This window comes from Paramormyrops kingsleyae, chromosome 7 (genome assembly GCF_048594095.1).
Source record: "Paramormyrops kingsleyae isolate MSU_618 chromosome 7, PKINGS_0.4, whole genome shotgun sequence".
Lineage (NCBI taxonomy): Eukaryota > Metazoa > Chordata > Actinopteri > Osteoglossiformes > Mormyridae > Paramormyrops > Paramormyrops kingsleyae.
Window position 1 is genome coordinate 28245818 of NC_132803.1, and position 15453 is coordinate 28261270.

Genomic DNA, 15453 nt, shown 5'->3' on the forward strand with positions numbered 1-15453 from the left:
CTCACAGCCACCTGCACGGAACCAGCTTTGCAGGCCACAGACCTTGGAGAACTGGGCTGAAGGGAACATCGCCGGGGGGAGAAAGGGGACCTGCAGGAAGCCTTGAAATGTAGCTGCTATACTATGCTAGATGCAGTTTGTTGTATGGTAGCATTTGAACACACAAGCAAGTTATGTACCCATAAGGGTTGTATATGTTTACGCTAAAGTCTTTATTTAGGTAATATAGGGTTGGGGTTTCCCTTACTGATAGCGTTGTGAGCCATGCCAGCCATGGACACCGAAGGTGTCACGATACGGGGCGGGCGAGCCGTGGAAACAGGCGACGTGCAGCCAGAACGTCAGGTAACCGGGATTTATTTACACAGACGGACAGGCACGGACATCTACGGACAGTACAACAATGACTGATCTGGGGATGACTGACTCTGACAAGGACTAAATACACTAAACAAGCTGAGGGAAACGAGCAACAGGTGAGATCCATCAGGGAAGAACACGAGGTAATGAGAGGGGCGTGGCACACATCGGGATCGTACGGAGCAGGGTGTGACAGAAGGGGGGGGTTGCACCTTTTTGCTGGGTTGGGAGTGGAATTTCCCTAATCTTTAGGGTTTTTGCCCTCCTTCCTAGGCTGGATAGACAGGCTTATGTGTGGGACTCATAGGAGGCCTAGGCCTAACGAGGATTGGAAGCTGAACATCCTTGAAGTAGACCAATAGAGGTGGCGTATTATGTTTGTTGTATGTTCGAAACCTGGTTTGCAGATGTTTGGTAAGCAATCAGGACTTAGAAGTGAGAAAGGTGCTGTAACATTTTATGGCAACCTAGTATGCTTTTGGTTTTGTTCAGTTCTCCATATAGGGGAATTCGTCTGCTGATTTCTGGGTGCGGGGTGCATTGCGCATTGTACCCAAGTGTGGCTGGAACACTATAGGATAGGACTTTATTGATCCCACAGTGGGGAAATTTGTGTGTTACCACAGCTCTAGACAGATAAAAAGAGTACAAGAGTAAAAAAAAATTAAAAATACAGAATAAGAATACAAGAAAAAAATAAAATAAATAACAATATAAAATAAGATAAACACTGAATACAGCAGTAGTGCCTATGTACACCCATACACAGTATGTAATATATGGATAGTGGGTTGTGGGAAAAAGTGCAAGTAATATAAATAACAACTATTTCACTACTAAAACAGTTGCATTTACCTCTATAAGGTGCGTTATGTATGAGGTGGTAAGTAGTGGTGACCGTAGAGGTAAGTATCTGGGTGACTCATGACATCATGATGTGTTATAGAGTCTAACTGCTGTCGGGATGAATGATCTGCGAAAGCGCTCCTTCCTGCAGCGAGGGTGTATCAGTCTCTGACTGAAGGAGCTGCTCAGCACACTCACAGTCTCATGCAGAGGGTGATGTGGGTTGTTCATGATGGATGTCAGCTTAGCTAGCATCCTCCTCTCACCCACCACCTCTACAGTCTCCAGAGGGCATCCCAGCACAGAGCTAGACTTCCGCACCAATTTGTCAATCCTGCTTCTGTCCCTATGCTGGATTGCTGAATAAAGAAGAAAACTTTGCCCATTACATGCGAGGTCTGGAGTTTGATTCAAGTGTGACAGAGTGAGAGTGATTATAGAGGATTATAGAGTCATAGTTGTTTGGGTTAATTCTGAGTACCACAAAAGTTGACAAGTCCTATTTTGGCAAGAGCTAATCATAAGAGCTAATCCTAATAATTTTCATCCTTGCCGTTTAAATCACTCATGAATAGATGTGTTTGTGAGAAATTGGTTTGTTTTAAGCATTTTAAATTTAAATAAATACTGCAATACTCATTGAAGAAATACATCTTTTCCAATATTGTGCAGCCTAATAATGAAGTACTTACTACTACGAGATATCTAACAACATACAATACAACATTCAACAGGGGGTAGTAAAGTGATATGTGGCAGATCAAAGTGCCAATTCGATGTGGGCAGTGATTAGCATGTGGAGAATGCTGCAGCAGTATTACAAAATCAGCAACTCTTTTAAAAATAATAGTGATATAAAAATATTATTTATTAATAAGTGTCAGGTGTCAGCCCCTGCTGTTGTCACTCTGTGTCCCTTCCCCGTTTGGCCAGCAGGCATTGCTGGTCATCCCGTCCTTCATGTTTGTCTTTGAGTTTTCCCTGTTATCTGTCTAGTCATGTGGCTCAATGTGTTGCACATGTGGTTGTCTGTGTACCCTTCTGTCCTGTGTTTGAATCCCACCTCCTCTGTTGTATTTTGCTCCCTAGTGTTTCATTTGAGTTTCTTTAGTTCTTGTATCTGATTTTGTAGTTGGTTTTGGTTTTGTTCCTTGTGCCCCTGCTTGTGTCTTTACATGTTTAATTCCAGTGTTAGTTTCTGTTTCCTTGGTCAGTTCTTACTTTACCTGTTTTCAGTTCCTTTTGAGTTTATTAGTTTCACCTGTGCCCTGTTTCCTTGGTCTTTGTTAATTAGCCTCACCTGTCCCGTGTTAGTCTCGTTACCCCTTAGTATTTTAGTTCCTGCTTTTGTTCAGTTCTCCAGTGGTTCATTGTAGTTTCTGTCTATGAGTGTGTTATTGCTTGTATTGGTTAGTTTGCTTAGATCTGTGTCCTGGTTTTCCCCCCCCCCCCCCCCCCCCCCCCCTTCCTAGTTTTTGTTTTGTAATATTAAGTCTTTAATTATCCCCTTTAGTTTTGACCCCTCGTGGTCCTTTTGGTTTCATTGTGTTTATAGTGTTTTCTGTTTTATTTGAATAAATCCCCATCTGTCTCTGAGTCACAAGTGGGTCGTCCGCCCCTTTTTGTGCCTGCACTATGCCTCGTTCCCGCACCCGAGCTGCCCGGTACCATGACAGAACGAACCACCCTCAAGGACGATCCCCAGGCTCCGGGACACCTGCCCCCCCTGAAGGTCTGGATGACGTCCAGGCTCGTGTGGAGCAGCTCCGTTCCCTTCAGGCCGTCTGGAAATGGCTATTCCTGACCCCTACAGTCCTCCGGTCACCATGGTTGTGCCAGGCCCTGATGGAGGCTGGCAACCAACTTCTCCAGCTCTCTCCTGCATCTCCAGAGGAGGAGGTGTGTAGGCTGGAGACAGTTTTTTTTTTTTTGACACCTAGTGGACAAAAACAAGTCTCCTCTGCCCGAGCCCTGCCCAGGGGAAGCGTCCGCCACCACCGCCGCTCTGCCCGAGCTCTACCCAGGGGAAGCCGCAGCCGCCTCCGCCGCTCTGCCCGAGCCCTGCCCAGGGGAAGCCGCCTCCGCCGCTCTGCCCAAGCCCTGCCCAGGGGAAGCCGCAGCCGCCGCCTCCGCAGCTCTGCCCGAGCCCTGCCCAGGGGAAGCCGCAGCCGCCGCCTCCGCAGCTCTGCCCGAGCCCTGCCCAGGGGAAGCCGCAGCCGCCGCCTCCGCAGCTCTGCCCGAGCCCTGCCCAGGGGAAGCCGCAGCCGCCGCCTCCGCAGCTCTGCCCGAGCCCTGCCCAGGGGAAGCCGCAGCCGCCGCCTCCGCAGCTCTGCCCGAGCCCTGCCCAGGGGAAGCCGCAGCTGCCGCCTCCGCAGCTCTGCCCGAGCCCTGCCCAGGGGAAGCCGCAGCCGCCGCCTCCGCAGCTCTGCCCGAGCCCTGCCCAGGGGAAGCCGCAGCCGCCGCCTCCGCAGCTCTGCCCGAGCCCTGCCCAGGGGAAGCCGATGCCGCCGCCTCCGCCGCTCTGCCCGAGCCCTGCCCAGGGGAAGCCGCAGCCGCTTCCGCCGCTCTGCCCGAGCCCTGCCCAGGGGAAGCCGCAGCCGCTTCCGCCGCTCTGCCCGAGCCCTGCCCAGGGGAAGCCGCAGCCGCTTCCGCCGCTCTGCCCGAGCCCTGCCCAGGGGAAGCCGCAGCCGCCACTGCTCTGCCCGCACCGCCCGCCCTCGGCCCACAGGGGGCCATGCCTTTTGACTTTGCCCCTGGTTCTCTGCCCAAGGCCGTCCTGGCCCCAATCCCCAAATGTCAAACTACTACCTCCACCCAAGCGAACCTAGTGTTTCATTTGAGTTTCTTTAGTTCTTGTATCTGATTTTGTAGTTGGTTTTGGTTTGGTTCCTTGTGCCCCTGCTTGTGTCTTTACATGTTTAATTCCAGTGTTAGTTTCTGTTTCCTTGGTCAGTTCTTACTTTACCTGTTTTCAGTTCCTTTTGAGTTTATTAGTTTCACCTGTGCCCTGTTTCCTTGGTCTTTGTTAATTAGCCTCACCTGTCCCGTGTTAGTCTCGTTACCCCTTAGTATTTTAGTTCCTGCTTTTGTTCAGTTCTCCAGTGGTTCATTGTAGTTTTGTCTATGAGTGTGTTATTGCTTGTCTTGGTTAGTTTGCTTAGATCTGTCCTGGTTTTTTTTTTTTGCCTTTTATACGCGTAACTTTTATACGCGTAACTTTTATACGCGTAACTTTTATACGCGTAACTTTTATACGCGTAACTTTTATACGCGTAACTTTTATACGCGTAACTTTTATACGCGTAACTTTTATACGCGTAACTTTTATACGCGTAACTTTTATACGCGTAACTTTTATACGCGTAACTTTTATACGCGTAACTTTTATACGCGTAACTTTTATACGCGTAACTTTTATACGCGTAACTTTTATACGCGTAACTTTTATACGCGTAACTTTTATACGCGTAACTTTTATACGCGTAACTTTTATACGCGTAACTTTTATACGCGTAACTTTTATACGCGTAACTTTTATACGCGTAACTTTTATACGCGTAACTTTTATACGCGTAACTTTTATACGCGTAACTTTTATACGCGTAACTTTTATACGCGTAACTTTTATACGCGTAACTTTTATACGCGTAACTTTTATACGCGTAACTTTTATACGCGTAACTTTTATACGCGTAACTTTTATACGCGTAACTTTTATACGCGTAACTTTTATACGCGTAACTTTTATACGCGTAACTTTTATACGCGTAACTTTTATACGCGTAACTTTTATACGCGTAACTTTTATACGCGTAACTTTTATACGCGTAACTTTTATACGCGTAACTTTTATACGCGTAACTTTTATGTTAAATTACAAAGTAAAGACATTGCAAAATGCAGTTTGGAACACTTGCAGAAACATTATAAAAGTACATAGTAAGCAATGCTGGCAGTTTGTTTTGATCCCAGATATCTGATCACCAAAGTCTTGGCTACATGAAGATGACTAAATGGTGTAGTTGCAACATTCATTTGGATAAATAAGAAAAACCTAACTCATGTAACTATTTCTGGCTCCTTTCATTGAATATGTAGCAACTTTAATGTGTATGAATGAACCATTGTCACCTGGCCACGTCCCTACCCCCCTTTTATGGAGCTGATGGGGACGTATCTGGATCGCGTTTCACCGTTGCGCTGTTAATCAAATTACCATGCGAATGCCATTTGAATATGCTGACACAGGATGAGGACGGGAACTGGGGAACGACGAGGAAGGGACTGCAGGACAGGAACCAGGAAGCGATGAGGAAGAGACTGCAGGATGGGAACTGGAAGGGGACAACGAAGGGAGTGCAGGACTGGAGGGCGATGAGGTGACTGCAGGACTGGAACTGGGAATTGAGGGTGACGAGGAAGGGACTACAGGACTGGGGAATGACGAGGAGGGGTCTGTAGGATGGGAAGTGGGGAGCGATGAGGAAGGAACAGGACAGGAACTGGAGGGTGATGAGAAAGAGGCGGCGGAGGTTTCCCCTGGGCAGGGCTCGGGCAGAGCGGCGGAGGCGGCTGCGGCTTTCCCTGGGCAGGGCTCGGGCAGAGCGGCGGAGGCGGCTGCGGCTTCCCCTGGGTAGGGCTCGGGCAGAGCGGCGGTGGTGGCAGAGGCTTCCCCTGGGCAGGGCTCGGGCAGAGCGGCAGAGGAGACTTGTTTTTGTCCACCAGGTGTCAAAAAAACTGTCTCCAGCCTACACACCTCCTCCTCTGGAGATGCAGGAGAGAGCTGGAGAAGTTGGTTGCCAGCCTCCTTCAGGGCCTGGCACAACCATGGTGACCGGAGGACTGTAGGGGTCAGGAATAGCCATTTCCAGACGGCCTGAAGGGAACGGAGCTGCTCCACACGAGCCTGGACGTCATCCAGACCTTCAGGGGGGGCAGGTGTCCCGGAGCCTGGGGATCGTCCTTGAGGGTGGTTCGTTCTGTCATGGTACCGGGCGGCTCGTGTTTCTGCATATGTTACGCGTAAGAAAGTTACGCGTAAGAAAGTTTGTCACGGTACCGGGCAGCTTGGGTGCGGGAACGAGGCATAGTGCAGGCACAAAAAGGGGCGGACGACCCACTTGCGGCTCAGAGACAGATGGGGATTTATTCAAATAAAACAGAAAACACTATAAACACAATGAAACCAAAAGGACCATGAGGGGTCAAAACTAAAGGGGGTAATTAAAGTGTCTACTTTTAAATAAAGCAATTTAAATGAAAAATAAATATTTTCAGTTTATGTAATCCATGTGAAACCAAGGAGAGGCACAGAATTTCTGTCGCACTTCATTATCTGCTAATGACCCGAGGCAGGGCACGCCCACAGCCATTCACACGGAAAACAGTCCGGGCAGCATGCGTACAAGGCCACGCCCCCCGGTTTAAAAACACATACAGTCTAATGGTGCGTTCGTTTTTCTCTCGGATCTCGGAAATTCTGAGTTGAGTGACATTATGGTGCGTTCGACTATTTCTCTCCAAGTCGGAACTCGGATGAAAACGTCACGAAACGTCAAGAAAAACGTCGCTTCCCGTCGGAAACACGCCTTTTTCATGACGTTGAAGTCGGACAAGATTTGCCCCAAGAGCCTGTCACTTACCAGCCAATCAAAAAAAAAGAAAGGACCTACACAATAGCCAATCAGAAAATAGTACTATTGTATCTGGGTAAAATACAACACAACAACCAATGAAAAGGCATCCTGTGGAATGTCACTCTTGCCTGTGTTCAAAACTTGACAGCCCTGGGGTAAGTTATTAAGTCTTATATAACTCTTATTCTGATAATAATAAACTAATATTAGTAAATATTTTCCTCACTTCAGCTAGCTTTTGTCAGCTTATGTGAAACATTGGCTTTCAATGCCATTTACATAGGTTAGTGTAGCATGTAGATAACTCTGCTAACATGCTGCCTTATGTAGCAAACATGTTGTTTCCTGGTGGCTAAGATAATGCCTTATGGAGTTTACAGATGTTTGTAAATGTCCTAATGTATTTCACCTCGTTTTGGATAGCTTTAGATTATGGTTGCTAATATATATTTGGCTCCGTTTTGGTTAGCCTATAATACTGCTATCGGTAATGTTATTTAGCACAAACATTTCGGGTGTAAATGTTTGAGATGCTAACATTTTTTTATTTATTTCTTTTTAGGAATGTGTCTGCATCACCCTTGCCTTCACCAGCACCTCACATCGGGACATGCATGCTAAATAAACCACAAACCAAGAAATATGTTTCTGTCCTCAAAGTATTTTCTTGTAGCACTTTCCTCTGTCCCATACCTGACTGAAAGGGGTAATTATACAGCTCATTATGCAGGTCTTTGTCTTCTCTGGTGTGAACTACAGCATTATTCATGAGCATTCCCACCTCCTCGCATATGGCCTTTCCAAACAAAAAGTGTCTTAGAAAATTTGGATGTATTGTTTTCTGTAAATGAGTGAGTGAGATGATTGTCACATCATTTTGAAGTAAAACCTCTACACTACAAGATCCAGGTCACAAAAGTCTTGTACACAAATGTCATGAATGTGTTTTGTGGTCTAATTTCAGTGACTTATTTTTTTGTTGTTTTCAAGAATCACGCATAACTGTTATTTTCTCCAATATAACGACTTGTACATACATGCTGCTCATATATTATTGTAGCCCAGTTTCTGCTGAATACAATGTTATCAGACTTTAGACATTTATATGTTTATAAGTAACTGAAAAATACACAAATGTCAGGACATGTCAGAATCTCTTCAGGGCTCCAAAACACCTTCAGACTCCTAAGGGTAAAAATGAACAAGAAACAGACTCTTGTTGTTATTTGCTTTGGATCACAGGCGAGATTAACCTGCTTCCCCATGATTTTTTTTGTACCCATTTGTCTCAAATCTGGCAGTTATGGACAGTAATCCAGTCGCAGTGAGCTTTGACGCTTCTAGCCCTAGTTTTTACTGCCAGTGGTGCCTTTTTGAGACATTAATAGCTATAGTGTCTGAGAAAGGTCTGCTTACAAGGCCACCCGCAGAGCAGGACTTCGGACCACATGATCATAAAAAATCAGACGGCATCGTAATGGAAATACAACGGAGTGAGGGATTTCAGGCGAAGGACTTGACCACTCTGTTAACACAAACTCGCTCTAATTGAAGAATGGCTCTGTCTTTTCCGATCATAACAACTCATCTCAAAACAAATGACTCACTGAAGAAAACATAAGCAAATGTGAAAGTTCTTGTTGACGAGATGATGCGTGGTCAGGTCTTCTGAGTGTGCTGTGCAGCTGCCACATGTCATATGATCAGGAGAGTCCCACGTGTCCGTGGTGACATCATATCAGGAGAGTCCCACGTGTCCGTGGTGACATCACCTGCTCCTTCATTTGCACGTTTGGCTTCGAGGAGCGTATACTTTGTTTATTGAGCCTCATGCAACTCTGGTCAGGTTGTTGATCAGCAGTGAAAATGACACTCTAAAAGAACCACAGCCTCTGAGAACCTGTGTAGTGCTGTTCCTGGATGTTCCTGTACAAATGCCCGCTCTTACATCACAGTAAAATCTGATATGAGCTGACATGCAATGGTATGACATCTCATCAGGTTTTCATATGGTACAGCTACAGTACAGATGTCACGCAGAACCAGTCTGCCACTTACCATATGTGGCAAAATATGCAGCTGATGTTAGTAGCTCGTTTAACTTGAACCGCCCCCTTTGGCTTTCAGGGACCATCGCAGCTGGGTTTGCACAGGTGCGGCCCATTGAAATCCATTTAAAGTAGCTGTTTACTAACGATCAGTAGTCAAGCAGCTTCCTAAACCAACCCATTTCCCACAATCCCATTCCAACGACTCAACTGAGCTATGTGTGCATGCTCCTCTTCCTTAAGGCCTTTCCAGAAAGCCCTGCTCTGCTACAACCCCCAGGGTTTGGCATCAGGTATCTGGATTGCACCAAGTCAAGCAGAGCCAGCAGAGGTGGAAAGTTCAGGTCCAGAGAGTAAAAGTCCAGACCAAGATTCTGTGACTCTTTATACTCAACTGGTTGGTTGAAACAAAATGTTGGTCTATATTTGTACAGTCTGTATCTGGAATCTCCATCTCTGATTCCCAGTTTATACAGTTTACACTCAAAATGATGCAAGAAACTGACAGACAATGATATTATACTGCACTACAATATCAATACGGTATAACACAATAAACCTTTCACCTTGTTGATGAATTTTACTGTAAACATTTCTGCTGCACCGTGATTGGCCAGCTCTTGCATTTCCTTACCTTACAGAAATTCAGAGTTGACAGGACGATCTGGAGTTTGCAGCCACAAGACTAATACGGTGACAGAGTGAGTGCAGAATGAGTGTTAATGCAGAGCATCTGGGAGCAACAACCTGGTCCTTGCAGTTGTACGGTTTTGCAGCTTTGCAGAACCAGACTATGTGTTGGAAATTCCTGACTCACCTCTACAATGCTAATGACATGACCTCATTCTGTCCTGAGGGTCTGTTCACCATCACAAAGAGTCAGATTTTTTAAAATCATGAGGGGCAATAATGAGACGACCCCCAAAAACAGGAGTGGTTTAACAGGTGGAGGCCACTGGCATTTTTCCCTCCTCATCTTTTCTGACTGTTTTTCACTAGTTTTGCATTTGGCTCCGGTCCGTGTCACTACTGCTAGCATGAGGCGATACCTAAATCCAGTAGAACACCTCTGGGACATTATGTTTCGGTCCATCTGATGTCGCCAGGTTGCACCTCAGTCTGTCCAGGAGTTCAGTGATGCCCTGGTCCAGATCTGGGAGGAGACCCCCCAGGACACCATCCGTCGTCTCATTAGGAGGATGCCCCGACATTATCAGGCATGCATAGAAGCACGTGGGGGCCATACAAACTACTGAGTATGATTTTAAGTTGCTGCAATGAAATTTCGGCAAAATGGACCAGCCTGCCGGATCATTTTATCACTTTGATTTTCTTTGAATTCAGCTCTCTGTAGGTTGATAATTTTCATTTCCATCAAACGATACGGCATCCTTTCATTCCTAACACATTACCTACCCAGTCCATATCAGTATAGACATCCAACATGATTTTTTTTCCCATTGAGATCTGATGTGTTTTCAAAGTGTTTCTTTAATTTTTTGAGCAATGTGTGTATATATATGCCAGGCCTGTTTGTATTGGATTCAGATGGGGACGAAACTGTCAGACTCATGTACATAATAGGACACATGACTGCATAGGCTGTTACGAGCCATTGTAATACATTTTTTTTCTACACAAAGACATGCTGTCATGTTTAATATTACAACCAGAACCAGTAAACACACCCAGATGCGGGTCTAGCGCTTTAAACATTCCACTTTATAATGACATGACACAATGAAAATGCAATAATGCTGTTTCCTTGCTGTTTAAAAACGGAACGTTTTGAGAGCTGATACTGAGTTCTTTCAGAAATGGAAACAAGGCCCAGAAGTCAAACAACAATCCTCTGGTATCAAAGCTTCTGGCTCTGAAACTGTCATTTACTTAGGAGATGTCTGAGGACTTGACTTAGGAACTTGGCTCATGTGGACTTCTCATGAAATAACCATGATGGTTCCTCCTCATTCGTTCAAAAGATGAGCTGAAACACACAAACTAAGGGCCACTTTGCATGTAACTTCTGAAAAGATGCCTGGCGGCGAACAGATCCACACCATAACAGCTGTATAATGTTCTTTAATTGTCCTCTGCCATGCTGCCATTTTGGCAAGACTCGGCAAAAAGGTTCCCACAGGACGTCAAAGCACACTGCAGAGTAAACCCATTCTCTTTTGGCTAAATATAAAGAATTTACGCCAACCTTCCCCCATCATAATCTTTTACCATCTATTTACTGATACTGCTGATGAACTGGAGATCAGAACGACCCAGCCCTTAGACAATTTTAAGGGCTCACGCTATGGTCCACGCTCAGCCTGCTTCACTCTTCTGCCCCGATTGAACGCAAGAGAAGCAGCAAAAGACTCACTTTTTTCATTAGGACCTTCATTCGCAGGGCCACAGAGCTGCTCTTATAAAAAACACAGAAGAGGAAAAACCCAGTATGTAAACAGCTGGAGCTGCAGCCGGTCCAGATCCTTTGTCCTGCCATCTCGACAGGCTGTAATTACACGCTGTGACGACATGTTTGTGTTTTCGATGCGCGTCAATGACTTTAAATTGGGCTCAATGGGGCAAGATGCCTCCGATGCTACTCGCATCTCGAGAGGCACTGTGAGTAAAGGTCAGAAACACAGGGATTCCATCAAGTCTTTATGGATTAACCGCTTCATAAACTGCAGATCACTCCTCCACCAACACGCTTAATGAATTTTCCTTAGTCTTTGGTGTAGCAGCTCCAACACTGCAACATATGTTCATGGGGCAGGAAACAGGTTTTTTATTTTTAACTCTGTGATGGGTAAATGTTTCTTTTCGTTGTCATGACAAACACTGTATGAATGAATGCGGTTAGAGCGTTTATACAGTGGCTGCTTTTTAATTACGGGACACGTGGCAAAAGGGTGGTTTCGAAGATTTCAAACATGAAGTACTTAAACTTGCATAAACAGATTTTTTTTTGCCATTTCTAACCAGGTCTGAAGTGTTTGTAAGGGTAAATTCCAAATCATTTACAGAAAATGAAACATGTTTTTCAACATTTCCCAAAACAAGTCCTTAAAACTATCATTACCGCAACAGTCTGAAAACATCAGACACCATTCATAAAGCCAATACATTTTCATATTTTTAAAAATTGCTTATTAACAGTCATGCTCATTAACAGTCATGCTTAGCTACTTAGTAACTCTGAAATAATGTATATTTTTAAAATAACATTTTTATTTGATTGTGACTGATGTCTGTCATTACCGCAACACCGTCTGGAAGCTACACCTAATACTTTTCGCATTTCACTGAAACTTTATATATTGTTTAAATAATATGGCAAACCTAAAGGAACACAACATATAGATTCTGCACATGCATTTAAAAGCAAGTGGCTATTTTTTGATTTATTAAATTAGCATTAAATGGACACCTTTGCGGTAATGATACAGAGGTTTCGGAAATGAAGTGGATGGTTTCATGGGAATCACCCAAAAGGGTTTTTCCCTTGTTTGTAAAGTCTTTGAACAGATAGCTATTTACAGGCTCCCTTAGTGAGCTGTCAGGACGGATGACGCGCTACACAGCTTTTCTTACATGTGATTTTCCATTGTTTGAGCATTACCCGTAATTACGTTAAAGCAGAAGAGAAAGTTTTAGTGTCACAGATACGGCCCTCTAACAATTACAAGCGAATAAATCTTTGCTTTACAGGCCGTGCCTATTAAACTACCTCTTTATAGTGTCAGGGGTCATGTCATCGTGTTACACAGGGCTCTCAATAAAGTTGCAGCAGACCGTGAAACACGCTATGATCCACGCTCAGCCTGCTTCACTCTTCTGCCCCGATTGAACGTAAGAGAAGCAGCAAAGCCAGCTGCTGTCACTCAGACTGCTCCTGATGGCAAGAACAGCCATCAAGACAGACATAGAATACTGTGTGAGAGTCTTAGGCCATATGTAGTCAAGGAAAACGTTTAAAGCTATTCATCTGGGTAGGACGTGTATTTTGCTCAGAAAAGCAACGCAATTTTACATGACACATGCAAATTAGCAACAGCACAATAAAAACTAACAAGAATTTCTTCTGTTCCCTAAAAAGTTACTGATATCTTGCTGAATGGCTAGAAGACCACAGGTTTGGTTTCCAAACTAACCCCCAGGGGCACTCCAATCATTCCCTGTAATTAATTAAGTTAATTAGTTACATAACTCAATGAGGTATTGATTAGGCAAACCAGGTGTGCTAGTGGTTGAATCACAAAGTACGCAGGTGTATTGGATGGTAAGTGCAAACACTGGGGTGACTTTAGCAGAGGTTCTGGAATAGCTAAGCAGACACCCTTTGACAGACGTAATATCATAGTTTTACACCAATATGTGGATCATTTAAACGGCATTTTCTGTACTGTGCATTATTTCCTGCTGAAACTGAGTTGGCTGGTATCTAATGTACCTGTGACCCTTTAATGCAGAGCAGTCTGATGCTCACCGTTCAGCACATCAGGTCATGGAAGGGACACATGCAGAAACCCAGTCATAAACTTTTCAATTTTAATGTAATTCTTCATAACAAAACACGGTACATCTCAGCATGTTCACGTTAGTGATGTACCAATAAGGACATTTTTGACAACAACAAATTATAACAAAAGTCCAGAGTACTACATTTTACAAGTTTATGCATCTTATATTTTTGTAATTTTAACTGCTTTCAGTTACTGTAACACATTTCAAATAACTATGTTGCTTAAATTAATAACAAAACAAAAAAATCTGCCATGGCATTAGCATAGTGTTTATACAGTAATTGTAACCATCACTTGGCATACAAATAAGGACATCGTTACTAACGATGTAAACAGTAACTGTTACTGTACCAACTCTTGGAATACAAATAAATTCAGAAACCTGCATTTGCTCTCAGCTACACATTTCAGGTATTACTTGCAGTGTGTTATTAGTCACTGAAAGCCATTGTCCCCAACTACAATGAAGGGCTGGTCGTCTAGTGTGATAAACTCTAATTTGAAGAGTAATATCTTTTAATTTTGCACTGCCTGCACTGAATTTTCTTTTGCTATCAAACACTTGTGTTACTGACTGAGTAGCGTTACTCGGCAATACTGCAGTCTTCTTGACTGGAACAGATTTGCTTTTCAGAAACTCAACATACCCTTTACCATGTCTCATCTCAAGGTGAGCAACCAAATTTGATGCGTTGAATTTTTTTATAGTAGATCTGGTCATGAAAATTATGCCGAGCAATGTTTGCAAACTGCATTTCTAATGCTCTTTTCACATCATATGTGAAAATAATTCCACGTACCAGACTTTTTTCTAACTGTGTAGTACATGGGGCGTGTATTACATATGATGGTCAATCATGAAGGGCCAGCTAGCATTTTAAAATGGCTCATTGGCGGTAAACATCTGCTCATTTTTAACCATCGTTGGCTGATACAAACGGTGCATCTCTAGTTCATGTGACGATTATCTAAAAGTGAAATGTGCACATCAGTGCCAATAAAGAGAACTGCAGTCCCCTTTCTTCTATAGATTTCCAAAACAAAAAAGTCAATGGAATTAGAGCATAAATATCTCGTAAAACAGTCTGAAGACTTTGCCACTTGATCCTTTGTCTGTGCTTTCACTCACCACGAGTAACAAATGTCTCTCTTTATTTGAAGGTCCCCAAACAGGTAAATAACAGTGACATATACAGTTGAATCACACAGTAGTACAAAACTTCTCCAATTTTAGGCACTTGTCACATTATCCTTGAGGATGAATAACGATCCAGACTTTATGGATAATTTATACTTTAGATCTATGAAATTCCACGTATTCCTGTCAGGTTGAAAGCGGGAACACGAAACATGATAGAACCACTTAAGCAGGCTGTGGTATCGGGTTGGGCATGTAATATCAATCAAACCAACTTTGACGGAATTCCAGGACTTGTGCAGTAATTATAGGTACCAGTCAAGCTGTGTGCTTACGGGTGTTGTGGGATCGATCCTGGAGCTGCCACACTTCACTTGTGGCATAACCGAGCAGGCCTTCAAGCATGCCAGGATTGTGCAGAGCCTGGCATTACCCCAACTGTTGGCCACTGGCAGACTTCTTGGGTTACAATGCCTGTAATATAAAAACTAAATATATTTAGTCTCCCTCCTCTGTGACATCTGCAGTTAAAAAAAACCCATGTGTCCGGCAGATAGCATCACAAAACTGATGACCTTAGAACATAGTAATGTAGGAAGAGAGGGAGACTTGGACAGCAGAGGGTTTGAGTCCCTGAGGAAGCTCTATGTTGTCCTTCTAGCCTGAGACCAGGCGCTTCTTATACAAACAGGTTGAACGTGGAGATGAAGGTTTGTGAAGCAGGCTGGTTACATTTATTGACAGGTCTGTCGGGCAGCAGCTACTGTCCAGCTATGACAACGCTCCCCTAACTGTCCCATTGTCTCGAGAACGAGAAAAAAAAATCCTTGCCAAGGTACTTTGTAATGTTACTTCAGGGAGGATAAACATTACAGTAGGATTTGCCAAAGTATGACACTTAG